Below are 27645 nucleotides of genomic sequence, written 5' to 3'. Positions count from 1 at the left end.
CAAATGGAAGGCTTATCTTCTATTTCTTTCACCTAGAGTAAGAGACAGTGTTATATACCCATTTAGAAATAGCGTTTTTATCCTAAGTGAGAACCTCCGAGGTAAATGGTGCCAACAGACTGACTGACTTGTCTCGCTTATGTGTGAATACTGGAAACCTTGACATTTGTGCAATCATTGGATGTTGCTGCTCGGTCTGTGGGGGGTGAGTCTGAGGGCCAGGGTAAGTGCTAATGTTATTCTTTGTGAATTGTCTGTTAATATTTTTTTTTTGTTTTTTTTTTTTGTTTTTTTTCTTTTTTTTTTTTTTTTTTTGTTTTTTTTGGTTGTTTACCTGGAAAAAAATGAAAATTGTGTGGACAGTTTGAATCCCTGCCTCTGCAGGATGAAATCTTCCTTTACTTCATCAGTTACCATGATGGACTTGGCGAATCTTACAAGTGCTTTGGCATTTCTTATTGTTAAACTTGTCATGTATATGGTGGATCATTTTGTCCTCACTATTTATAAATAAAGTTATTAAAAAAAAAAATTATAGTATCGCTACACCTGTAGCTTAAATTTTTATATAAAAGCAGAGTTACAAAATACGTTGTTTCTACATCTGTAGTTTAACAAATAATTAGATTGCCCTCTGGGCAGGCTTATCGACTAGTTCATATATAAATACTAATAGGTATATTTATTTTAGTGCGAGCGAACATGATACGATGTAGCGGATCAAGTCCGCTGCACATCAATAAATGCCGACAGCATGCGCTGTCAGCATTTATCATTGCACCAGTAGTTCTTGTGAACTGCTGGTGCAATGCTGCCCCCTGTAGATTTGCGGCCAATCGACCGCTAACAAGGGTGTCAATCAACCCGATCGTATTCGATCAGGTTGATTTCTGTCCTCGGCCTCAGAGCGGGCGGACAAGTTATGGAGCAGCAGTCTTTAGACCGCTGCTTTATAACTTCTGTTTCCGGAGAGTCTGAAGGCTCGCCGTAAACATGGGCTTGATAAATCAGCCCCATAGTCCCAAACGGTGAAGAGAAATGTAATGTCCACAATGAGGCATGAGAGAAAATCAAATATCCACAATATTGCAGGCGTCTTTTCTCCTTAATCTAATACTAGGAAAACATCCAGCATAAGAACTGTATATAAGAGAAAAAGAAATGAGGTACCACATTGTGTGAACAGTAAGTGATGCTAAAGCAGATCTTAAACTCACAAGAGCACAAGATGAAATAGTTGGCAGGGGTTTAGCACGCTGTATCTCTGGCTAAAGAAGGCTTCACAATATAGAGCCAGCTTACTGAACTGCTGCCAGATGTTTCAACCTGCTCCTACCTGTGAGTATAAGATATGCTGTAGCATCATCTTTTGTTCCTTATACTGTTTACACAAATTGGTGCCTCTTTTCTGTTCCCTTATATGGTTATTTTGCTTGTTAATTGTATTGCAAGCTAACAATTCTGAGCCACGTGTGGCCACTCAGTACTTTTATTTGGACTTGATAATTTTTCACTTCTTTTTAAGGTTTCACCCTCAAAGTGTAGAATGATTCCTGGATATGAACAATGCAATGTGGTTCTCTGAAAATCAGTATGTAAAAAATTACCAGTTGAGCGCTAATCTCTAATAGTAATCTGAAGCTATTTTACTGACAAAAAAAAATAATAAAATAATTAAATAGAAACTATTTCAATTTGTTATAAGAATTCTTCAATTTTATTTTGTTATTCCAATCCAAAACAAAAAATGATTTTCACATAGGTTTCATAGGTTTCATATCATTTCAAATAACTTTGTTATTAGAATTAGTGCTAACTAACTTGCATATTACAAGTTGAAAATAAACGGTTGCACTTGAGAGCAAACAAAATTTGCACTCAATGGATTAGCGCACTTGAAGACCTACCGTAAAGTGTATGGTCAGATTTGCAGCAAACATACCTAGCCCTGCTTCTCTGCCTTCTGTCACTGACAGTGACACTCTAAAGCTAGAGGAGGAAGGAGTATTATGCCACACTTGTCGTGCTTGACAAGGAAGGCAGCCCTCTTGATCATAGCGGCCTGTGACTTAAACGCAATTCCAATAAGCAGCTCCAAAAAAAGCTAAATAAATGTCTTTCTGATAAATTATCAATTGTCTTCAGGTGCCAAATTTGATAAGCCAAAACTGATCTTGAAAAGTGATGTATTGTGATCCCCGAGCAGTTTTCAACTCCATAGTGTAGAAAGGGCTTTTTTTTTAGTTCGTAAACCCATTTACAAGTGTGAGAAACCACCAAAATTCCGCAATTTTAATTACGCTAAATTGAAAAGTAGCCATTCCAGATGAAACACAGCCAACATCAAAGATACTGATAGATTGTGATTGAGGCCTATGTGTTAGAACTAATCAAGTTAAAAAATAGTTCTTTAAAACATAAGGCTCAAGCACTTTTTTTTTATTCGACCAAAAGCAGCTAAGGCTTTAAGGGTCTTTTGTTATTCTTAGGGAGTGAAAATAAAGATTTAAGTGGTCTGAGAAACTATTTTTAAGCAATGTCCTACCAAATTCCTTTATAAGGGCAATGCCCCAAAATGCCCTTCACTGGGCATCTTTTTTAGTATGCTTTTTTTAATTTAGGATTTTTTTTAGTATAGTACTTTTTTATTGGACACAAGAGCTATGTTCACTTTAGGGCACTGCCCTAAAAATGCCCTTCTAAGGACAATGCCCAACCAAATGCCCTTTTCAAGGCAATCTTTTTTTAGGATAGTTTTTTTTTAAAAAAAACTTTGTTTTGTTTTTTTACTTAGATTTTTTTTTTAAGAATAGGTTTTTTTTAATGGGCAAAAGAGCTAAAATTACCAAATGCTCCTTTAGTTTTTTTATATAGATTTTTTTTGGGGGTGCAGGTCACTTCTATTGTAGAATGGGGTTGTATTTTTTTGAGAAAAAGAGCTAAATCCCTTTAGAGCAATGCCCTACAAAAATCCCATTTAAAGGCTATTGCTATAGTAACTTTAAGTGTTATTATATGTTTTTTTTTTTGTTATTGCTTTGTTGATCTTAGGGGGTCTTGGGGGGTTAGTTCTTAGGTAGTTAAGTAGTGTAGAGCTAGATTGAGTTGGGGGATTAAGGAGGTTTAGGGGTTTAATTGGTTAAAGGGTGTTTTTGCAATTGGGGGTTATCAGGGTTAGTGTTTAAGTAGTGTAGGGGTAGTTTGCTGTGGGGGTTATGTCATTTTAGGGGTTAATAGGTTAGGAAGTTTATTGTGGTAGCTATTGGCAGTATAGGGGTTAATAGGTTAGGATGTTTATTATGGTGGGCTATTGGCAGTTTAGAGTTTAAGTAGTGTAGGGTTTGTTTGCGATGGTGGGTTATGTCACTTTAGTGGTTTTTGGTACATAGGTATATTAATTAGGCTTAGTGCTTTTTAAAAATGATTCTTTGCTTTACATCACAAATGTTGGTGCCGAAACTGCTTGAAATATTTCTCCAACATTGCCACCCATTGCTATGGTTAGTAAAACGCCACTCAGTGATGCGGTTTACAAACAGTAATGTCGGCACTTTTGAATACTTCACTGACATTGTCAACATTGCATCGCATCCCTTTTGAATATACCACCACTCACAGCATTTTCAATAATTGGTGCCTGTGTCTTCACAGCACACTCAATCATTGGGGCCTGTGTCTTAAACACAATTCCAATAAGCAACTCCATAAAAATCAATATAAATGTCCCTCCGTGCAATATTCTAAATAAGCAGTTTGTCAAAGTTCTCCAATCCAAAGGGCAAAAGTGTAAAAGTAATTCCTTAGAATCGATTATATACTTCATACCCCATGCTCATATACTACAGATAGTCTGAACCTTTTTTGCTTCACAGCTCCATATTTTTCTTAGCTAGTTTGGCTGGATAAGTTACCTAGATAAAATGAGAGTAAGATATTTTGCGCAGAGATAGATGTCGCAAAGCTAACGGTGAGGACAGAGGACCCATAAAACCTCTAAAGATGCAGATAAATACAAAATACCCTCATAAAACAGAGGGAAAGTACACCACAGGGCTATAAAAAATACAGCTTAGAGGACATCATATGACAAAAAATAAGAGATATTACATATAAATATAATTTAGAACAAGGTTATATTTAATCTGAAACAAATATGCAACATAAAACCAAAAAAATTTGCATAAGCATCAGTATATTAAGCAAGAAGGGTGCACTACTCTTTAGAGTTTGAAAAAGACCAGTCACGGCTGAAACACATTGTTCTATTATTGCTGTTATTGTCCCATTTGGGCATCCGTAGTCCTAGAGGTGCAGAGGAGACCGGAATCACTAGCTGTTCGAATCATCAGAAAACCGACAAGGAGCGACTCTGAATGAGCAAGCACAACGGGCACTTCGGATAAACCCAGTGGCGTAGCGTGGGGGGGCAACAGGGGCGGTTGCCCCGGGCGCATAATTCTGAGGGGCGCTTCCAGCCTCAACTTAGCAAAGGGAAGAAGGGAGGCTAAAAATTCTGACAGGCCCCCAGCTCTGTTCTGCGACCCGTCAGGAATGTGGTGATGCCGCGACTAAGGTAAGGTGTCAGGACTAGACTCACTTATAGACCTGTTTTTGCCTGATACTAGCAACATGCAAAATGCAGCTTAATTACGGTTCTATTATTACCCAACAATTAAGTTCCCTTCCAACAAAGGAACCAGAGCCAGAATGCCATGCATTGCCTGGGGCACTTTTTAAGGATCTCTAAGCAGAGGTGGGGGGGAGGAATCCTTAAAAAGTGCAATAAATCTCTTTCAAACCCGTGGCACTGGTGGCAGCATGGCTGGGCTCTGCCTTTCTGTTAACCCCAGTTACCTAGTTAGTGGGATGGTGGGGTGATCAGAGACCATACTTTCATGTTTGACCGGATTCTGATTACAACTTACGCCATCTTGTCCTTGCACAAAAAAAGTATATTTGTGACAGTTGACAAAAATGAGGCCTTGTTTCCTGTATTTGATTTTTCCCCTCCATGACCTTCCTAGGGCAGAAGTAGATTTAGGGATTTGTGTGCTGTCTGGCACCATGATTGTGCTGCTCACCAGGCATTTCACTGTGTTTGTCTCCTATCAAAGAAGTCCTATGAATTCACCCTCTTGAATCTATTTCTTGCTGGACTCCTGAGGTGTGGACTTTTACCGATTTTTAGGGTTTGGGTGCTCATTGCCTTTTTTATTTACATTAAACTCACCCTTACTGCATTTAAAGTAAAAAAAAAAAACTATAATTTGTGTTAGTAAATAAATTTAACAGCACCCCCCTAAATACCATACACCCTCCCCCCATATATGTATGTAATGCTGGGTTGTCTGTCCCATGCCCCTTTTATATTGATTACTTACAATTGTTATATTTATTAAGGTAGAATATATACCCCACTTTTATATGTCATTGGCACCCAAAAGACAGTCTGCCCAGCAGGGACAACCTTATGTAACAGCTGCCAACCTGTGTGTCCCCTTTTCCTCTTTTTAACGACTTACCAAAAACCTATTGCACCACATATACAATATGGGTTGCTGCAATGTGGGGGTGGGTGCACCCTGTGGTCTGCAGTATTTGTACCATGAAGTTTTACAGATCAGGACATGTCACCACCAGATGGGGGTTAAGGGGGGGCTTTCCACCCATGTGTAAAATGAGAATAAATCTTAAAATTTAATATTGTATATATTTGCCCAGCTCTGGAGAGCTGCAGACAGGATTTGATCACAGGGGGATAGCACATAATGCTTGCAGGCTTCATCCACTGCCTCTTGTATTGCCAATATATTATTTTCATGGCTTTGTTTGTAAGGCGCTACTGATTAGCAGCTGCTTATGACAAGGGACATATTTTGGGGATATGGGTATCATCAGCAATAACTGTTAGTTATCCAGTAAAGATGGTTAAGGGAGCATTTTGTGGGAGAGGAGACAGTGTCCCTTGCTTTATGTGATCTACCAGGCTTGGGTCTTTGCTTGGTTTGTCCCAAATGTAAGAAGAAGCAGCATATCTAAAATGGGGTTGGGGGGGGGCGCAATACTTGCCTTGCCCTGGGCACTGACAACCCACGCTACGCCACTGGATAAACCTGATTGTTAACGGGACTATAACTCTAAGGAAAGACAAGAACCCACTCTCGGTGTAAGTAAGAATTATACACCTTAAATTTGGTTCTTGCGTATCTTTTGATTTGGGATTTTTTCCTTTGTTCCAGCATCTTGCCAAATACCTGTTTATGTTACACCCACTGGAAATCTAATCCCCTATCCTGACATGGACTTTTAACCTGTACGTTTTTAACTTATGTATGTTATTTATTTTTAACTGTTTTTAACTGGATGCTACATTTCACCATGTATTTGTTTTTAAGTTGCACATTTGTTTCAGATTAAATATTACCTTGTTCCAATTTATATTTATATGTAATATCTCTTATTATTTTTTTTTGTTATAAGCTGTATTTTTTATAGCACTATGGTGTACTTTCCCTCTGTTTTTTGAGGGTATTTTGTATTTATCTGGATAAGTTACCTGCATACTATCCCAACTGTCAAAGTCGTTTCTGAAATAGATGCTTATATGTACCCCATAGATTGCCAAAATGGCCACCGTTGCTTGGTTACAATACCGTTTATCTGTATACAGCCTCTCTAATAGGACTGAATGTAGCGTTAATGAATCAATACCACATATGTTAATAAACCTCTAGAATGTCTCTAGTTACCAATTCAGAGAGTTTAACATAGGTAATGTAAAAGACTGTTTGAAAATAGCTATGAAAAAGTCCAACAGGTGCCTGAAATGTCCTTCTGATGAATTATTAAAGGGATACAAAACCCATTTTTTTCTTTAATGATTAAGATAGAGGGGTTGAAATATCAAGCTCCGAATGGAGCTTGATGCCCCTGTTTCCGCACGAGCCTTAAAGGGACAGTCTACCATATAATTGCTATTGTTTTAAAAGATAGATAATCCCTTTATTATCCATTCCCCAGTTTTGCATAACCAACACAGTTATATTAATACACTTTTTATCTCTTCCAGCCCCCTGATCACATGACTGTGACTGTTTATTATCTATTGTCTTAAATTTAGCATTGTTTTGTGCTAAATCTTAAATGACCCCCTGTACCTGAACACAGTGTTATCTATATGGCCCACGTGTACTTTCTGTCTCTTTGTGTTGAAAAGAGATTTAAAAAGTATGTGATAAGAGGCAGCCCTCAAAGACTTAGAAATTAGCATATGAGCCTACCTATGTTTAGGTATACCAAGAGAAAAAAAGCAAATTTGATGATAAAAGTAAATTGGAAAGTTGATTAAAATTAAAAGTTCTATCTGAATAATGAAAGTTTAATTTATACTAGACTGTCCCTTTAAGGCTCACTGGAGACAGTAGTTATGAAGCAGCGGTCAAAAGACCGCTGGTCCATAACTTGTCCACTGACTCTGAGGCTGCGGTCTTCAATACGCCCGATCCTATATGATTGGGCTGATTGACACCCCCTGCTAGCGGCCGATTGGCCCTGAATCTGCAGGGGGCAGCATTGCACAAGCAGTTCACCAGAACTGCTTGTGCAATGATAAATGCCGACAGCATAGGCTGTCGGCATTTATCGATGTGCGGCAGACATGATACGCTAAATCATATTATGTCCGTCAGCACTTTAGTAAATTGGTCCCAGATCGTGCAATTTTAAGCAACTTTCTAATTTACTCATTAATATTTTTTCTTTGTTCTATCTTTATTTGAAAAAGCAGGAATCTAAGCTAAGGAGCCGGACCATTCTTTCGTTTAGCACCCTGGATAGCGCTTGCTGATTGGTGGCTACATTTAGCCACTCATCAGCAAGTGCTTACAATCTTGCTTTTCAAATAAAAATAGCAAGAGAACAAGAAAAATTGATAATAAAAGTAAATTAGAAAATTGCTTAAAATTACATGCTCTATCTGAATGAATATGAAAGACAAAAAAATGGGTTTAGCATCCCTTTAGGTGCCAAATTTGAAAAGTCAAAAATTGTCTTGAAAAGTGAGCCAAAAATGTATTGTGATCACTGAGCAGTTTTCCACTCCATATAGTAGAAAGGACTTTTTTTTTTAGTTGCTGTAACCCCACTAACAAGTGTTTTTATAGCCAAAATTACATTATTGTGATTGTGTCAAATTGAAAAGTAGCCTTTTCAGATGAAACACAGCCAAAACCACCGCTCCTGATAGAGTGTGATCAAGGCCTTTACGTTAGAATGAATCAAGTTAAAACATTGTTCTTTTAAACACAAGGCTCGGCTCATTTACTATAAAGAAACAATAGGGTAATTATTACAGCAGAATAATAAAGCTGTATTTCTCACTTTACTTAATTAACAGCATAAATCATATAGTGCAACCTAGAAAGGGGATTCTATATAAGCATACAAAGAGAGAGAGGACTACACAAATCAGTGCAGTCCAAAAGTCTAGGAAAAACAGCACCTACAGTATAAGACAATACTTATCATATATAAACGGAGGTGACAACATGTGCAGTCTGTGCAAAAAATCATCAAATACATTTATTAATTAATAACAACATATACACATAAAAACACATATAATTCGGGGATCCCCATGAATAATAAAATGCAAAAATATAGCCAAGAGATTAACTCAAGTGGTGCACCACTGAAACTATGTAACTGTCCCAAAGATTTGCTTGGAAAGGATGTGCAAAGCAAGGAAGCGTAGATGTGTGAATATTAACAAGGCTCAGCAAAGCAATCAAATCCAGTAAAGTTCTCCAATTAGTGCTGCAAAGCGTGTGGCACAAACAAACAAAGAATGGTCAGCTTAAAGCAAATGTTACATCTTCAGATATTTGGCATATCCATGCACAATCACAGTTAATGACCCTTCGTGTGTGGCATAGGTAAGTTAAATTTATTCATGTCAAAAAGCGTGTCAAAAGCATAAAGTGCTGCACTTTCAGATAGTGTATGGGAAACACACGCATCCAGCATATGCTCCTGAAAACAGTCAATTAAATACTTATCCACATGCAGCTATGACACACAGCGACAGTCCCTAAAGCCAACAAAGGAAGGCAGAGTAGGGAGGGGATCTTCCAGACGAATTGTCAGGACTCTCTCAGGTTTCTCTGAGTTGCACCTGTTCTTACCTTCCTGTCACTCAGCCTCTGTTAACCCAGCCCACTTCCTTTACTTAAGGCTCATGCAGACAATCACAGGTACTTAGTTAATTTGTTTGTTCTTAGCAAGCTACTGAGCTCCAACAGATTCTCTGCCTTCCTTGATTTCTAAGGCTATCTTAACCAGCGGATTCCTTTTCTACAATACCTGCATACGTTGCTCTTATCAAAGCTTTGTGCTGTTACCATCTAATTGCAAGTATTTAAGATTTATGTGCTAAAGCTGTCATTGGATTTACTTCACACATCCTTTGTTTAAACTTGCGATCTGTAAGCTTTGTGTTATTACCATCTACTCACAAGAATCTTGTCATTATCTGCTATGAATAATTTCCATTGGATTTCATACTGACTTTTTTCGCATAAGTTGCTGGTTCCAAAGACTCTTTGTTTTTCTAACATTTGCGATAATATTGTCTCATCCTCTAAACAAACTGTTTCATTATATCATGCCTGCTAACCAAAGTTGTTTGTTAAAGTCCTCTCACTCATAATCAAGTTTGCGCTAGTATTTGTATAACTTCTGAGAGTATTTCCATGTTTCTGACAACTTACCTCCTATTGCTCAAGATAGCATTACAGACGTTTTCCATACGTACTACTCATATTCTACAAGATATCTGTAACAGAGTTTTTAGCCACTCCCCCATCTTACCTGCCAGTAAAACTGAATTACACATTGTACGTTATCCTCATGTTGGATTCAAAACACAGATCCTCTACGTACCGTATCAGATCTGAGCTGAGGACTAAGCACTTACTCTCATTTATTATCTTGTGACGACAAGTGTATACTTGCTTGTTTCCTTACTCTTATTTTCGAACAACTTCACTTAACGCATATTACAGATCTTATATACAAATGTAATAATTGATCTAGTGCCAAGTGATACATATATTTATATTCCTACGATCTGCAGTTGAGATCTTAAAGAGATAACAGGTCTAAATTAAGTGGGCCTAACACGAATGAAGGTAGCGACAAACCTTATCTCCTCTCCTACTGGTTTTTACTGATTCAATACCAACAAATGTTAAACTATCAGTTTTGGACCTGATGATGCTGTGCAAAATGCCTCGCAATTGGGCTGTCAATATTAAAGTCCTTAATATCATCTCGATGTTCCGTTATGCGTGAACTGAATTTTCTGTACGTTTTCCCTATATAAAATAAGGGGCATAAACATGATAAAAGATATATAACACCTGTAGTGGAACAGTTAATGAAAGATTTAATTTTATAAACTTTATTGGTACTGATTTCGAAAGTTTTGTTTTTTTTTGACAAATTTACAGCTTACACAATGATTGCAGGGGGAACACCCTACAATTTTTTGGGAATATGTTTCTAACCAATTAGTATTTTTAACTTGATTAAATTTGCTTTTGACTAAAATGTCTTTAAGATTATTGGCCCTTTGTGCCGACATAAGGGGATAATCTCCTACATATTCCTGTAAAACAGTTTCTAGAGATAGCAAGTGCCAGTTTTTTTGTAAGATGGTTTTATTTTTTCCCAATGGGAATTAAACTTTGTAATAAATCTAATCTTAGTAGTGGTTTCCTTGTTTTTTGATTCTTTGCTTTGAAATAGAAGATCCCTTCTATTCTGATTTCTGGATTTGAACAGGGTCCTTTTTACACATCTTTTTGAGTATCCTCTTGAATGGAACCTAGTAGCCATCTCAACAGCCTGTTTGCTAAAGGTGTAATCATCTGTACAGATCCTGCACAATCTTAAAAATTGCCCATATGGAATGCCTTTTTTAAGGTTTTCCGGGTGATGGCTAGATCCCAACAAAAGGCTGTTGGATGCTGTAGGTTTACGGTATACCTCAGTTACAATAGCATTCTGTCTTTTGCTAACAAGGGGGTCCAAGAAAATGATTGTGTTCACATCATAACTACATGTGAGAAAAATATTCAAATCATTCAAATTGAGGGCAGACACACATTTTAGAAGCTCCTGTTCTGTTATATATATATAATTATTACAGCACTTTTTTTGTAGTTGGCCAAAAGCGGCTGAGGGAGTGAAAAAAATGCTTTAAGTGGTCTTAGAAACTATTTTAAAAGCCTAATGTATGAGATCTTTTTCAAGTAGGTGAAGGTCATTATGGATTGTATAGGGTTGAGGCTTTCAGTTGGTAAGGTTTTTCTTTTTTTATTGAAGGCCACTATTTGTGAGCTTCAGTGATGCAGTTCATTGAAAGTTGTAGTTTGTTGGGATTGTGGGTAATGGCTGTTGGTAGGTGTAGGTTTTAGGTATGGGCTATATTCTGGTTAGTGTGGCATGTTTTTCTACATAGGAGCATTAACAGGGATTGGGTGTGAGCTGTCTACTTTATAAAAAAAAATTATTTATTTATATGCATGGGGTTCATGGTGGATGTATACTATGTGGTTGGAGTTGTAGCAGAGGATTTTAGTGTCTCACTAGAAAATATAAATATAAACTGAAATCACTCAAAAGGAGAGTGAAGTAAAAAAAAACAGCTTTCAAATTTACTTTTATTGTCAAATTTGCTTTTTGTCCTCTTGCTATTATTAGTTGAAGAGTAATACTAGGTAGACTGATAAGAACTTAAGAACGTGCCCATGTCTTTAGTAATCTATGGCAGCAGTGTTTGCAACTATGTTTAAAAAATGTTTAAATATTGTTGCAAACACTACTGCCAGATGGCTAAAGACATGTTTGCGCTCCTGAGATAAACTTGGATTGCTCTTTAAGAAAATTGTTAATAGTAAAATTGTTAGTAGACATAAATGTTGTTTATAGATGGAATTTTGTTTAAGATGTCACACTCTATCCAATCAATTTAAGTTTAATTTGAACTTTAGGACGAGATAAGCAGTATTGCTGGACCATGTTAACAAAGTTATACCATGTGCTAGAGCAAGAACTGAAACAGCGCTATAATATTTAGCGTGACTTAAAAACCGGAAGTAAAGTGCAAAGGTTAAAAAAAGTTGCATAATACACATCAGAAACATATTACAATAAAGTATCACACTAATATATACACTTTTTTATATTAAAAATCAATTTAATATTGATTTTTTTAAAGGGTTAAAAGGGATACACTATGGTATAAGGCAAGGTTTGACTGGTAAGGGCTCAAAAGTATATTATTAGAAAACCATATTGTTAACACATAGAAAGTCTGGCAGTGTCTTGCGAGCACACTGCAAGATTAAAAGCAAAATGAATGAGTTAGTTACAGCATTTGCAACATTTGGACAAATGTTGATATGCCCAAGACCACGTCAAGGTCTCTTCCTCCCTAACCTACAGCCAAGCAATACATGCCTTCAACCAAACACACTTAGATAGAAACAAGGGTGATACAAGCCAGATTTTCTATGTGTTGTTTTAATAATTTTATTTTGCAATTTTCCCTATAGACTTTGCACCCATACTTGTTTGGGCTTTACTGCCTGAGTTCCTGAAAGCTGTGCAGCTGTATGTGAGTGTTGGTGAGCACCCAAGACTGTAGGTTTTGCAGTGACATAGGATGTGTACATTCTATTTTGAGAGTGCAGTCCATTTCCGTGGTTTGTATGTGTCTAGGGAAATTATAAAGGGCCTGTGTCACCTATGTTTGTTTCTCAGTGTGTTTCCTTGACAGCATGCATTAGCTTAGAGACCAAGGGAGGAATAGACGTTGATGTGATCCTGAGCCTTTCACCATTTTGCCAAATACTGTAACTAACTTTTCCATTGGCTTTTTAGTTGTGTTTTAAAAATAAAAAAAGCATTTTCACCTTTAGTGCAGTTGATCTAGAGCTGTGTTCAGTTAGATATCCGAAGTCTGAAGTTAGCGCATCTGAGTATTTCACTCTAATACTAACATTTTAGTTTCAACTTGTAATATGCTAACCTGAGCACAGTTACTGCTTGAGCAAAAAAATAAAATAAATTCTGAGCCAAGGGTGTCAAAGTTTTCAAACTGGGATTACGATGGATGCTGCAAACCATGAGGTGTGGAAGGTTGAAGACTGCAATGTAGTTTTGTATTTATTATAGTTATTTCTATATAGTAGCTGGGTATAGTGTATATAATTTTATTTCTGTGGCAGTGTTTAAAGTTGAGGTTTGTTTGGTTGAGGATTCCACAATGTGGTTGATTTCTGTGAGTGGTTGGAAGGTGCTCGTCAGATCATTAGGCGAGAGTATTTAGAAATCCAGGAAGGGGTATTTTTTTGGTGGTGCAGTTGTGCAATGACAGATTCCTACAGAGGTTTACCGTATGGTACTACATATACCAACAGTTAAATTTAATAGTCATATATTTATATTATCAGAGGTTGTATGTGAAGTAATTAACTTTATTCTGTATACCTGTTGCCTAGTAATACGATTCTAACCCCTATGCAATACATCATGGTTTAATTTTGGTCTTTGACAAATTTCAATAATTAAATTAAGCATTGCACCATGTATTCTATAACTGATATCTCAGGATATCAGAAATATATCAGCTCCATAGGTTAAACACTGCTACCTATTACATGCATGAAACAATACTTAAAGATAGCGGTATGGTTTAAAATGATGTAGGTTCTAATGAAAATACTAAAAAGCTGATAATATAAAAAAATAACTTTTATTCCATCTTTTTTAAAAATATCTTGTATCCACAAACATAAGCAAGATACAAAAGTAATTAATAGCACCAATTATGCTTTGTCAATGATTTCATAGATAACTACTGCACATCAGAAGGCTAGTCATAGCTTAATTAAATATATACATGTATCATATCTTGCCAATCTATCTAGCTGTGCCTTATCAAATCATGATATCAGACATTGATTAATACTCCTGCACAAACAATAACATACCTGTATTAGTTTTACTTAGCATTACTAGCATTCATACATTATTAAGGGCATGTGCGTTTTGTGTTTGCAAGATAAATCCTTCACAGTTGTCTAATATTGTATTTCTTTTGCCACCCCTCATTGGTCTTATTATATGTTCAACACATTGACATTTAAAATATTGAATATCACACATTTTTAAAATGTTTAGAAACTGAAGTTTGTTAAAAAAGCACTGTCAATGCAGAAATGTTCCAGAATCCTATTTTTCAAAAAATGATGCCTGTGACCTACATTTTGGATCTCACACAAACTGCAAATAATCAGGTACACAACATACCTGGATTATGTAACATTTAATACAAAGAGTGCAAAGAGTGACAGTAAAAACACATTTATTATCTATAAATGAATATTTACATGATTTCAAATTGAGAATCTCCATATAAAATAGGTAAACATTCTGATATGACATTACACATTTTTTCTATACTCCAAATTATCACCCAGACTGGTTTGTTTTTCTTTTTTTTTTTTTTTTTTCCATTCTATTTTTTTTGTTTCAATAAATAATTGCAGGGGATTTTAACTACCTCCTGCCTATGTTCAATTAAGTCCAAAGGTACAGAGTCCACCAGCACTCTCAAAGTATGAATATAATATCTTTATTAAAGACCCATTAAAAGAAGCAATGTTTTGGGGATTAACCCCTTAGTCATGCTTTAATAAAGATATTATATTCATACTTTGAGAGTGCTGGTGGACTCTGTACCTTTGGATATACTTACAGGGTTATTGCAGTTAACCCTCTACACCATGCACGCATTCAGTGGTGCTGTTTTCACAAACCTATGTTCAATTAAGGACATTTCATTATACCGCCTAAGTTTTATGGGCCGATTTATCATGGCCTGAATGGGGCCAAATACCTCGGTTTCTGTGTGAGCCTTCAGGCTCACTGGAAACAGGAGTTAAGAAGTAGCGGTTTTAAGACCGCTGCTCCTTAACTTGTCTGGTGCCTCTGAGGCTGCGGACATCAATCTGCCCAATTGAATGCAATCGGGTTGATTGACACCCCCTGCTAGCGGACGATTCACCAGAACTGCTTGTGCAATGTTAAATGCCAACAGTGTATTCTGTTGGCATTTAGCGATGTAGGGTGGACATGATTGGTTATAGCGAATCATGTCCACCCGGGGTATGATAAATTTACCCCTTAGTCTATTAATAAGTTCTTCAGGTGCAGTTATATGCTTTCAAATATTGTACAATTTTATCTTACTCTTCACTAGGTAGAAACTGATTATTCACATTACCAATGAGTTGTATATACAAAAAAATCTATCGGCTAGATTACGAGTCTTGCGTTAGGATTAAAAAGCAGCGTTGAGAGGTCCCAACGCTGCTTTTAATGCCCCCTGGTATTACGTGTCTTGCAGGGACAGGTGTACCGCTCATTTTTCTGGCCAGAATCGGAAATACCACAAATCCACTTACGTCAATTGCGTATCCTATATTTTCATTGGGACTTGCATAGCGCCGGTATTACGAGTCTTCCAAAAAGTGAGTGGTACAGCCTCTCCTGTCAAGACTGATACCGCATTTTAAAGTCAGTAGTTAAGTGTTTTACACTACAACGCCGTAACATAAAACTCTTAACTAAAGTGCTAAAAAGTATACTAACACCCATAAACTACCTATTAACCCCTAAACCGAGGTCCCCCCACATTGCAAACAATAAAATAAATATTTTAACCCCTAATCTGCCGAACTGGACATCGCCGCCACTATAATAAATACATTAACCCCTAAACCACCACATCGCAAACACTAGTTAAATATTATGAACCCCTAATCTGCCAGCCCTAACATCGCCAACACCTACCTACATTTATTAACCCCTAATCTGCCACCCCCAACGTCGCCGCCACTATAATAAAGTTATTAACCCCTAAACCTAAGTCTAACCCTAACCCTAACACCCCCTAACTTAAATATAATTTAAATAAATCTAAATAAAATTACTACAATTCACTAAATAATTCCTATTTAAAACAAAATACTCAGGCGGACAGATAGCTCAGCATGCTAAGGCACTGTGGCTGAGCTCTGTAGCAGCCCAAGGGTTGCAGGTTCGATCCCTGGCGAGGTCCACTCAGCCTTTCTTCCTTTTGAGGTCGATAAAATGAGCAGCACCTTGAGACCCTTATGGGTGATTAGCCACGCTTTACAAGTACCCCATAAATACCGATAAAATAAACCCTAAGATAGCTACAATATAACTAATAGTTACATTGTAGCTAGCTTATGGTTTATTTATATTTTACAGGCAACTTTGTATCTATTTTAACTAGGTACAATAGTTAACACTACACTATAATTAAATAAATTAAATAAATTAAATACAATTAATTACAATTAAATAAAATAATCTAAAGTACGAAAAAAAAACCCACTAAATTACAGAAAATAATAAAATAATTACAAGATTTTTAAACTAATTACACCTACTCTAATACCCTAACAAAATTAAAAAGCCCCCCAAAATAAAAAAAAGCCCTACTCTACACTAAATTACAAATAGCCCTTAAAAGGGCCTTTTGCGGGGCATTGGTCCAAAGTAATCAGCTCTTTTACCTGTTAAAAAAAAGTACAAATACCCCCCCCAACATTAAAACCCACCACTCACACAACCAACCCTACTCTAAAACCCACCCAATCCCACCTTAAAAAACACTAACCCCTTGAAGATCACCCTACCGTGAGATGTCTTCACCCAACCAGGCAAAAGTGGACCTCCAGACGGGCAGAAGTCTTCACCCAACCGGGCAGAAGTGGACCTCCAGATGGGCAGAATCTTCATCCAGACAGAATCTTCTGTCTTTATCCATCCGGCGCGGAGCGGGTCCATCTTCAAAAACTCCGACACGGAGCATCCTCTTCTAACGACGGCCGACGACTTAATGAAGGTTTCTTTAAATGACGTCATCAAAGATGGCGTTCCTTCAATTCTGATTGGCTGATAGAATTCTATCAAGGTAGAAAAAAGGTAGAAAAAAATCCTATTGGCTGATGCAATCAGCCAATAGGATTGAACTGGCATTCTATTGTCTGATAGAATGCCAGCTCAATAGAATGCCAGCTCAATCCTATTGGCTGATTGAATCAGCCAATAGGATTGAACTTCAATCCTATTGGCTGATTGCATTAGCCAATAGGATTTTTTCTACCTTAATTCTAATTGGATAGAATTCTATCAGCCAATCGGAATTGAATGGATGCCATCTTGGATGACGTCATTTAAAGGAACCTTCATTCAGTCGTCAGCCATCGTTAGAAGAGGATGCTCCGTGTTGGATGTCTTGAAGATGAACCTGCTCCGTGCTGGATGGATGAAGATAGAAGATGCCATCTGGAGGTCCACTTCTGCCCGGTTGGGTGAAGACTTCTGCCAGTTTGGAGGTCCACTTCTGCCCGGTTGGGTGAAGACATCTCATGGAAGTGTGATCTTCAAGGGGTTAGTGTTCGGTTGTTTTAAGGTGGGATTGGGTTGGTTTTAGAGTAGGGTTGGTTGTGTTGGTGGTGGGTTTTAATGTTGGGGGGTATTTGTACTTTTTTTTTTTTTACAGGTAAAAGAGCTGATTACTTTGGGGCAATGCCCTGCAAAAGGCCCTTTTAAGGGCTATTTGTAATTTAGTGTAGGGTAGGGCTTTTTTATTTTTGGGGGCTTTTTTATTTTGTTAGGGGGATTAGAGTAGGTGTAATTAGTTTAAAAATCTTGTAATTATTTTATTAATTTCTGTAATTTAGTGTTTGTTTTTTTGTACTTTAGATAATTTTATTTAATTGTAATTATTTGTATTTATTTAATTTATTTAATTATAGTGTAGTGTTAGGTGTAATTGTAACTTAGGTTAGGTTTTATTTTACAGGTAAATTTGTCTTTATTTTAGTTAGTTAGACTTAGATTTAGGGGTTAATAATTTTATTATAGTTGCGGCGACGTTGGGGGTGGCAGATTAGGGGTTACTAAATGTAGGTAGGTTTGCGGCGACATAGGGGTCGGCAGATTAGGGGTTAATAAATATAATGTAGGGTTCGGCGATGTTGGGAGCAACAGATTAGTGGTTCATAAGTATAATGTAGGTGGCGGCGGTGTCCGGAGTGGCAGATTAGGGGTTAATAATATAATGCAGGTGTCGGCGATGTCTGGGGCGGCAGATTAGGGGTTAATAAGTGTAAGATTAGGGGTGTTTAGACTTGGGGTTCATGTTAGGGTGTTAAGTGTAGACATAAATTTTATTTCCCCATAGGAATCAATGGGGCTGCGTTAGGAGCTTTACGCTGCTTTTTTTGAAGGTGTAAGGTTTCTTTTCAGCCAGCTCTCCCCCATTGATTCCTATGGGGAAATCGTGCACAATCCAAAATCTCAATCCAAATGCATATCATCATTAGAATATATATATATATATATATATATATATATATATATATATATACAGTATATCTTTAAAAAAAATTACCTTTTGAAGGCATCTAAATCTAAACAGCCAAATTGCGTGCACATTCACATATTCCCCTTAGAAGTCAATGGAGAAGACAAATAGAAAAATACAAAACACTAAAACCCTAATCTGTTGCGCAAAGACCATGACGTATTCTCCTCAAAAAGTGTACATGAAAATGTGAATATTTCATATTGTGAAAATGTTTTTGTAACAGAATATGTTTTATTTATTTAAAAATAAATATTTTTCTATATATGTGATTATTTTTGGACTGATATATCTATTTATAGCGAAATATGTATATGAGTATATATTTGTCTAGATAGCTTGAGAGCTGTATGTGAATATCACTTTAATAAATCCCTCTGAGATATTGTTTAACAATATTAACACCATAACAGGGCCACAGCCAGATATTTTGGGGACCCTTACTTAACAATCAATCTGGGCCCTGCTCTTCCATTTGACCGGTGTAATTTTTTGCCAAGTGACTAAAATGTGTGGAAACATGAGTGTAGTCAAATATGAAAATGTTATAAAGGTAGTAACACAGAGAAACAAACTCAGAAATGCTCACACACACAGATACAATCAGACACACACACAAACTCTCATAGACACCCACAAAAACGATCACACACACTTAAAGAAACACATACAAAGACACACAAATAGACAGATACATACATAACCATGAATAGACTCACATACACACTTACACAGATAAATACACACACAAACACAAACACGATAGGGCTAGATACAAGTAAATTGATAGATCAGTGTGCTAACTGTGCTCGACTTTATATTTTTGTGCTCCAGGTGCAATGAGTATTTTCTCAAGTGCGCTAACCCGACATGAAATATGAATTTTTCAAAATCCAATGTTCTTCACATAGAATTATATATTTATTAATAAATACTTATTTCTTTATATATATGATGCATTTTGTTAAATGATATATCTATACCTATATAGATGGGTGATTTTACATAGGTATAGATATATACAAAAATATATAGGAATATCTATTTAAAATACTTAGAACATATTCACCTATGCCAAGAACATTGGAATGCGAAATATATACACTAAAAACACAGTATAACTCTTTATTAAATATGAATATTGCATAAATATGATTTTACATGTTTTCATCTACTTGACTGCAATGGGGTTCCAATGCACTTATTTATATATGTCTATACATGTATACATTTGTATTTATGTGCTTATATGTGTATATATGTTATAAATACATATATACACATATAAATGCATATGTACAAACTATTAACACACACATACAGGGAGTGCAGAATTATTAGGCAAATTAGTATTTTGACCACATCATCCTCTTTATGCATGTTGTCTTACTCCAAGCTGTATAGGCTCGAAAGCCTACTACCAATTAAGCATATTAGGTGATGTGCATCTCTGTAATGAGAAGGGGTGTGGTCTAATGACATCAACGCCCTATATCAGGTGTGCATAATTATTAGGCAACTTCCTTTCCTTTGGCAAAATGGGTCAAAAGAAGGACTTGACAGGCTCAGAAAAGTCAAAAATAGTGAGATATCTTGCAGAGGGATGCAGCACTCTTAAAATTGCAAAGCTTCTGAAGCGTGATCATCGAACAATCAAGCGTTTCATTCAAAATAGTCAACAGGGTCGCAAGAAGCGTGTGGAAAAACCAAGGCGCAAAATAACTGCCCATGAACTGAGAAAAGTCAAGCGTGCAGCTGCCAAGATGCCACTTGCCACCAGTTTGGCCATATTTCAGAGCTGCAACATCGCTGGAGTGCCCAAAAGCACAAGGTGTGCAATACTCAGAGACATGGCCAAGGTAAGAAAGGCTGAAAGACGACCACCACTGAACAAGACACACAAGCTGAAACGTCAAGACTGGGCCAAGAAATATCTCAAGACTGATTTTTCTAAGGTTTTATGGACTGATGAAATGAGAGTGAGTCTTGATGGGCCAGATGGATGGGCCCGTGGCTGGATTGGTAAAGGGCAGAGAGCTCCAGTCCGACTCAGACGCCAGCAAGGTGGAGGTGGAGTACTGGTTTGGGCTGGTATCATCAAAGATGAGCTTGTGGGGCCTTTTCGGGTTGAGGATGGAGTCAAGCTCAACTCCCAGTCCTACTGCCAGTTTCTGGAAGACACCTTCTTCAAGCAGTGGTACAGGAAGAAGTCTGCATCCTTCAAGAAAAACATGATTTTCATGCAGGACAATGCTCCATCACACGCGTCCAAGTACTCCACAGCGTGGCTGGCAAGAAAGGGTATAAAAGAAGAAAATCTAATGATATGGCCTCCTTGTTCACCTGATCTGAACCCCATTGAGAACCTGTGGTCCATCATCAAATGTGAGATTTACAAGGAGGGAAAACAGTACACCTCTCTGAACAGTGTCTGGGAGGCTGTGGTTGCTGCTGCACGCAATGTTGATGGTGAACAGATCAAAATACTGACAGAATCCATGGATGGCAGGCTTTTGAGTGTCCTTGCAAAGAAAGGTGGCTATATTGGTCACTGATTTGTTTTTGTTTTGTTTTTGAATGTCAGAAATGTATATTTGTGAATGTTGAGATGTTATATTAGTTTCACTGGTAAAAATAAATAATTGAAATGGGTATATATTTGTTTTTTGTTAAGTTGCCTAATAATTATGCACAGTAATAGTTACCTGCACACACAGATATCCCCCTAAAATAGCTTAAACTAAAAACAAACTAAAAACTACTTCCAAAACTATTCAGCTTTGATATTAATGAGTTTTTTGGGTTCATTGAGAACATGGTTGTTGTTCAATAATAAAATTAATCCTCAAAAAATTCTGCACTCCCTGTATATATATATATATATATATATATTGCACTCTCTGGTCTATTTCAAAGTCAATCTTTTACTGTGAAAAGCAGTGACATTTCGGGGACAAAGTATCCCCTTCTTTAGACTTTGTCCCTGAAACGTCACTGCTTTCCACAGTAAAATATTGAATTTGAAATAGACCAGAGAGTGCAATTTTTTTGTTCTTCTATACTTATTCTGTACTGGCACCCTGGCAGTTGTTATATTAAGTGAGAGTGCTCTCCTTTGTTACTATATATATATATATATATATATATATATAAAAGCAAAAATAGGGTGCACGCTGTATATATCAAATAACACAGTTATGCGCTTATTACATGTGCTCGCAGTCCCAACAAAGTAAGTAAAGTCACCTCAAAAAATACAGAGTTAACTCCAAATACAAGTTCCTCAAAGAAGGACACAGGAGCACTATCTAAAATCAATGTGCTTTATTAAAAAAAAACAAAAAAAAAAACCTCAGTCGACCACCACCTCATATAAAATTACCTTAAAAACTCTATACATATGAAATGGAAACAAAAGCCACAGTATCAAACATATAGGGACATGCTAGCATGTAGGGTATGTTTAATACTGTGGTCATTGTTTCCATCGCATATGTATAGAAGTTTTAAGTAATTTTATAGGAGGTGGTGGTCGACTGAGGATCTCTGTATTTTCAATAAAGTGCATTCATTTTACATAGCGCAGCTGTCAGCCATGTCCTTCTTTGGGGAACTTGTATTTGGAGTTCCCTCTGTCTTTTTTGAGGTGGCTTTACTGTGTATAATGTGTATATATACATACACATATTTAGACGCCTTTTGCAGTCCATTTTTTTTAACACCTGAGCCCTTATAAAAAAATGCAATTCTTTTTTTTTTATTCTTTTTATTAGATGGTGTTATTATGAGTATAACTGTACTTTTCAATTTAATTTTGAGGTGTTTTGTGACACATTGTATTCAAGCTTTATAACAGTTAACCAAAGCTCTAAGGTTGTGCTATCCTGGCATGTTAATTTCAAATGCACTTGAGCAAACACGTTTCCTTTCAACTTGAGCGTTACTTCTGACAGGCACAAACAGCTGTGATAAATTCAATACCCCTTGTGTGCAACAGTTAGCGCACCACAAGTAATCTGGCCCTAATTTTGCATAACAACATTATTTTTATTAACGTATAATAAATCAGTATCTGCCCATTTGCCACTCTGGGAGCTCCTTTCTCCCCAGTCTCCATGGGCTAGTCCATGAGCCCCTTCCTCTTCCAGTCCCATATGTTGCTTCAGAAGTTCCTCCCTCTATCTCACAGTTGCAGGCGTCTTGCGGAATGACACATTTTGGGACTTGTAGCTCACAGCTGTGCAGTCTATATAGGGCCCATCCATACCAGACAAAATTTTAGGGGCAGCTGACTGGGGAGATCATAGAGGTAAGTGGGGACCCTATATGGGGCCTCAGACTAGGAAACCAGGGCATAATTTTAAGGCACTAATGAAACCTAACCATGGCTCTTCACATAAATGCCCATTGTCACCCCCTGATGATGGCCCTGCAGCATAGAAAGGCTTCTGCTTTTTGTATGTTCTTATGGTATTTTGTGATAGTAGATAGTATACCTAATATACTATTACCTAATATAAATAACCTAATTAATGTTGAAGTTTTAAAGATTCATTAGCAGTATTAGGGGAAATTATTTGATTTCTCAATATTAAGGGTTTCTTTTGTACCTATTACACAGATACCAGATCTTAGGGATTATATTAGTTCAAATTAGTATTTTATAGACACAAATATTTAAATAACATCATAAAATTTTATACGTTTAAGGGTTTCTGAAATATTTAGATGATCTTCAAGTGTACAAGGTGTCAGGAATATCCCATGATTGAGATGCCAAGGGGTTAATTCTTTTTAGCCTGTGAGCTAAAAAACATTTGTTTTTCAAGAAGAACTGTGTCCTGTGTTTATGTTGTTTGTTTTTTGCGATAAAACCAAACCCCATTATAAATTGTTTCAGAGTTCCACTTGAATAAATGTTATCATATGGGAATTGGTGCATTCAGGCAGTAAAAGTGTTGGTTTTAGAGACACAGAACAGTGCCTCTTCACAGAAACTTATAAGGTCAATAAAGGGACATGGGTATAGTGTAGATAGGTGTTTAAAACATGTTATGACATTAGATGAAGGTAAATATGACAACCATGTCATATTTGGTATTAAATTGATTCCCACAATGTAAATAAGAGATTTCCTTTCTGTCTATATGAAAATGGATGTATCCAGCAGAAAGCATGATGTGTTCTATAATTTCAGGCAAAGACTTAGAGTTTATTGACAGTCGTAAAAGATAAGGGGCTTCTCAGCCCCTGCAAAGAGGGTGGGGTCAGGCAACTTGATCTCTGGAAAATATGTATAAGAATCCTGTGTTTTAACAATGAAATTGTCATTCTTACAAGGGAAGCTGTTCTATAGAGTAAGGACCCATTGTTTCATGCCATCTCCCTGGCACACAGATTCCAAAGACTAGTACAGTATGAGGTTTTTATTTTCTTCTTTTTATTTTGAAAAACTGTTTGCTTCTGTGTAATTGTATTTGTAACAACTTTTTATTAATAATGCATTGTGCATAATAATTTGTGGCATAATAAATAATTAATTTATTAAGCTTTGCCCTTTGTCTAATATTTGAACCATGTTACTGAAAGAGACTGTATATTTTAGGTTTTTTTCTGCTAAATTGTATTCTGAGAGTTAATGTGTAAGTCTGGGCTTTTCCTTAGGATTTTCCCTTTAATAAATCATAAGTGGTGGCAGCTTGGAGCTATATGATTTTTAGTTTAGTGTGGGTGGCGTTAAAGGGGAGTTTTGGGCATTTCTTTTATGTCTAGTAAAGACTAGAGAGTTTTGCTAACCCTTGCACCCACTGAATTTAGTCATAAGCTTGCCTGGCATGGCTAAATTGTGACATATTAGTGACAGTAGAAGGGGTATGATAACCCTTTCTGTGCCAAACAAGTGACTGGCACAGGGTTGGATAACCCTGGTCATCACAAATTGGTGGGCAGCGGTGTAGATATTTTTTTTAATTAGATTTTAGTGCTCATGGATTTGCTAGTGTGAAAATCCCAGTACTAAAAAGAAATTGTGACGCTCACAATTTTCAAAGGCTAAAACTCAGTGCATTATATAGTCATACAATGCAAACAGTCCCCTTCCTATTTTTACTATGGAGACAGCAGCAGACCAAGGAAATGCTGACACTGTTATCCCATTTCATGGAAAGAACAAAGAGGGACTAATACAACTTCTTACCGAATATAACAACAGCCAGGCCACACCAGCTGAAGCCTCAGGAGAGGTGTCTGCAGCTGTGGGCAGTGATTCATCAAGATCTGGGAATCCATTGGACTGTTATTTGCAAACTGTTCTGAAACATATAGGCTCAGCGGATTCAAGTTTGCATGGAGCTAATTGCAAAATTTTATGAGAGACAGGCTGCTGCAGCTGAGAGAGAGGCTGCTGTAGCTGAGAGACAGGCTGCTGTGGAAGCTGAAAGACAGGCTGCTGAATGACAGGCTGAGAGAGAGTATCAGCTACAGCTTGTACAGTGGGAGAGAGGTATGGTCTCACCTGTTGTTAGTGAACCTATAGACCCACCTGTTTCCAGAGTGCGTACAGAGAATTTTCCCACTCTGGAGAAAGATGGCGATGTGGATGTATTCCTGCGTAGCTTTGAGAAAGTTTGCAGAAAGTTCCAGCTGCCAAGGGCACAGAGGGCCAAGTACCTTACCCCTGACCTGAAAGGTCCTGCCATGGAGGCTTTTGCTGAACTACCCCCAGAGTTGGATCGGGACTATGATGCCATCAAAGATGCACAGAAGAGGCATAATCTTACTCCTGAGATGTACCAAAAGAAATTCCGTTCTCTGCAAAAGGGTTCATCAGAGAGCTATACTGCAGCTGTTGGAAACCTGATGACAGCCTTTAAAGAGTGGATCAGAGTGCTAAAGATTGCCACTATAGAAGAGCTGGAAGATCTGATGGTGAAGGAGCAATTTATGCAGCTGTGCCCAGCAGAAGTCCAAGAATGGGTTTTGGATCGTAAACCCCAAACAGCATTGGAAGCGGATTTCTACACAGCCAACAGGTCACCAGGGAATGTTAGAAAATCCTTTGTTAAGGGGACATCCACCTGGAAAAGAGCTGCTCCACAGCTCCACAAAACCTGTTGTGCCTTTGTTTAATGTGTCTGCTCCCACTGGGAAAGGAGGGGCAAGTGCTGCACCTGGGCAGGGGGATACCCGCAGGTGTTTTGCTTGCAACAAAGTGGGTCACATCAGCTCCACTTGCCCAGAGAAGATTAACTTGGTGCAATCTGCTGGATGGGGTAATCCCTCACAAGCACCAGCATCTGTTTTGTTCTTTACACTTCCAGAGGAAAGCAACCAGGAGAACTTGCAACCTGTGCTGGTTGGAACTAAGGTAACACTTGAACTTCAGGACACAGGTGCATCAGTGACTCCTGTGCGTCCAGGGCTGGTGAGCTCTAAGGACATTATTCCTGGCAGGACTGTAGCAGTTAAAGGGATTGGGGGAATGCAACTTGCAGTGCCTATGACAAGTGTATATCTTGATTGGGGAGCAGGGAGAGGTTTAAGAAATGTGGGGGTATCTGAAAATGTTCCTAATGATGTTTTACTGAGTACTGATCTGGGTAGAATGTTATCTCTTTATGTGCCTGACAATGCTACATGTGACCTAGTGTCATTAGTTGTAGACCCTTATGTGAAAAGGGCTGTGTGTAAAAATGCTCAGAGACATTCTGACCATGAGGGAGGACAGAGTGCATGTGTGCAAAGTGCTGTGCCTGAACTGGGGGTGTCTGTGACATAAAACTGTAAGAGGAGAGAATGGGGAGAAAGGCGGATAGATGGTGTGTGTCTTCCTGTGATTGAACCAGCAGTATCTGCAGAATCAAAGTTAACTGTACAGTGTGAGACTGACTGGGGAGAAAGGCAAATAGACTGTGTGGGTCTGTCTGTGCCTGAACCAAGCTTAACTTTACAGGGAGAAACTGTCAGTGAGAAGAGGCAGATGAGTGGTGAGTGTCTGTCTGTGATTGAATCAGTGGATTCTATAGAAGTAAATTAGGATATGGGGGAGAGAATGACTGGGTGACTGGGCCGCTGGATGATGTGTGCCAGTCTGTGCCAAAACCAATTGAGCCCACTGTGGAAAGACAGGATATATGGGATAAATGGAAGAAGGAAGATATGTGCTTGTCTGCACCAGTGTCAGAAGGATCCCAAATTCTGTGTGAGGATGTGAAGTGGCAGACTGACTGTGAGAGAGAGCAGAATTTAGCCCACTCAATGACAGATGCAGCAGCACACCAGACTTTGAAGTGTGTGGGGCAGGAGGGTACAGGATACTCTTTGAGGGACTCCCAGAGTGAGAGTGAAAGAGTGTGGGTGACAGAGACCCCAGTAACCTCAGCTGTGACCTATAGACAGACTGCAAAACTAGGGGACAGAGACTGACACAGACTGCAGTCACAGGGGGGAGGAGTACAGAGAAGTGTATTTACACAGCCTCACAGTGCCATTCAGCAGATACACTGATAGGTGTGCAGAATCAAAGTCCCCAGCGGGCTCATTAGATAGGGTCCACAGTAGAGAAGAGGGGGGCAGTTAGACAACCCCCTACCAACCATAACAAAGTGCAGGAGTACAGAAATTCTACTCCAGTGGGAGGGTAAGTGCCCTGGGTAGTTAAGCAGCAACTGACAGCACACAATATGTTCAGAGAGCGCACAATATTTAGCAAGACCCTAGGCTTCACATACACCTCTGTAACAGGGGATGATGTACCATTCAGGGACAAGATGCAAGCCTTATTGGGGCAGGTACCTGCAAAACCCAGAGATGCCAATGCCATATTCCTACAAAAACAGTTGGAGGATTTTACTGCCAGAGAGGGAGTGTATGAGATTGGTAAATAAAATAGAAAAACAGAGGTATCATATGGCACACTTATTTTGAGGGCCTAAATTACCATATCATAGGTTAGCACAAAGGGTAATACTGGATTAAAATATAACTTTAATTATTCACACCATAAATATAAAAACGTGAGGAGATAATCCTTAAAATTAGGGTTTAAATGTAGCTAATAAGGTATGAGGATGACCATTTAATAATAAGTGTATTTTGCCCTTATACAATCATGA

This window comes from Bombina bombina, chromosome 5 (genome assembly GCF_027579735.1).
Source record: "Bombina bombina isolate aBomBom1 chromosome 5, aBomBom1.pri, whole genome shotgun sequence".
Lineage (NCBI taxonomy): Eukaryota > Metazoa > Chordata > Amphibia > Anura > Bombinatoridae > Bombina > Bombina bombina.
Note: the sequence above shows the minus strand (reverse complement) of the source record.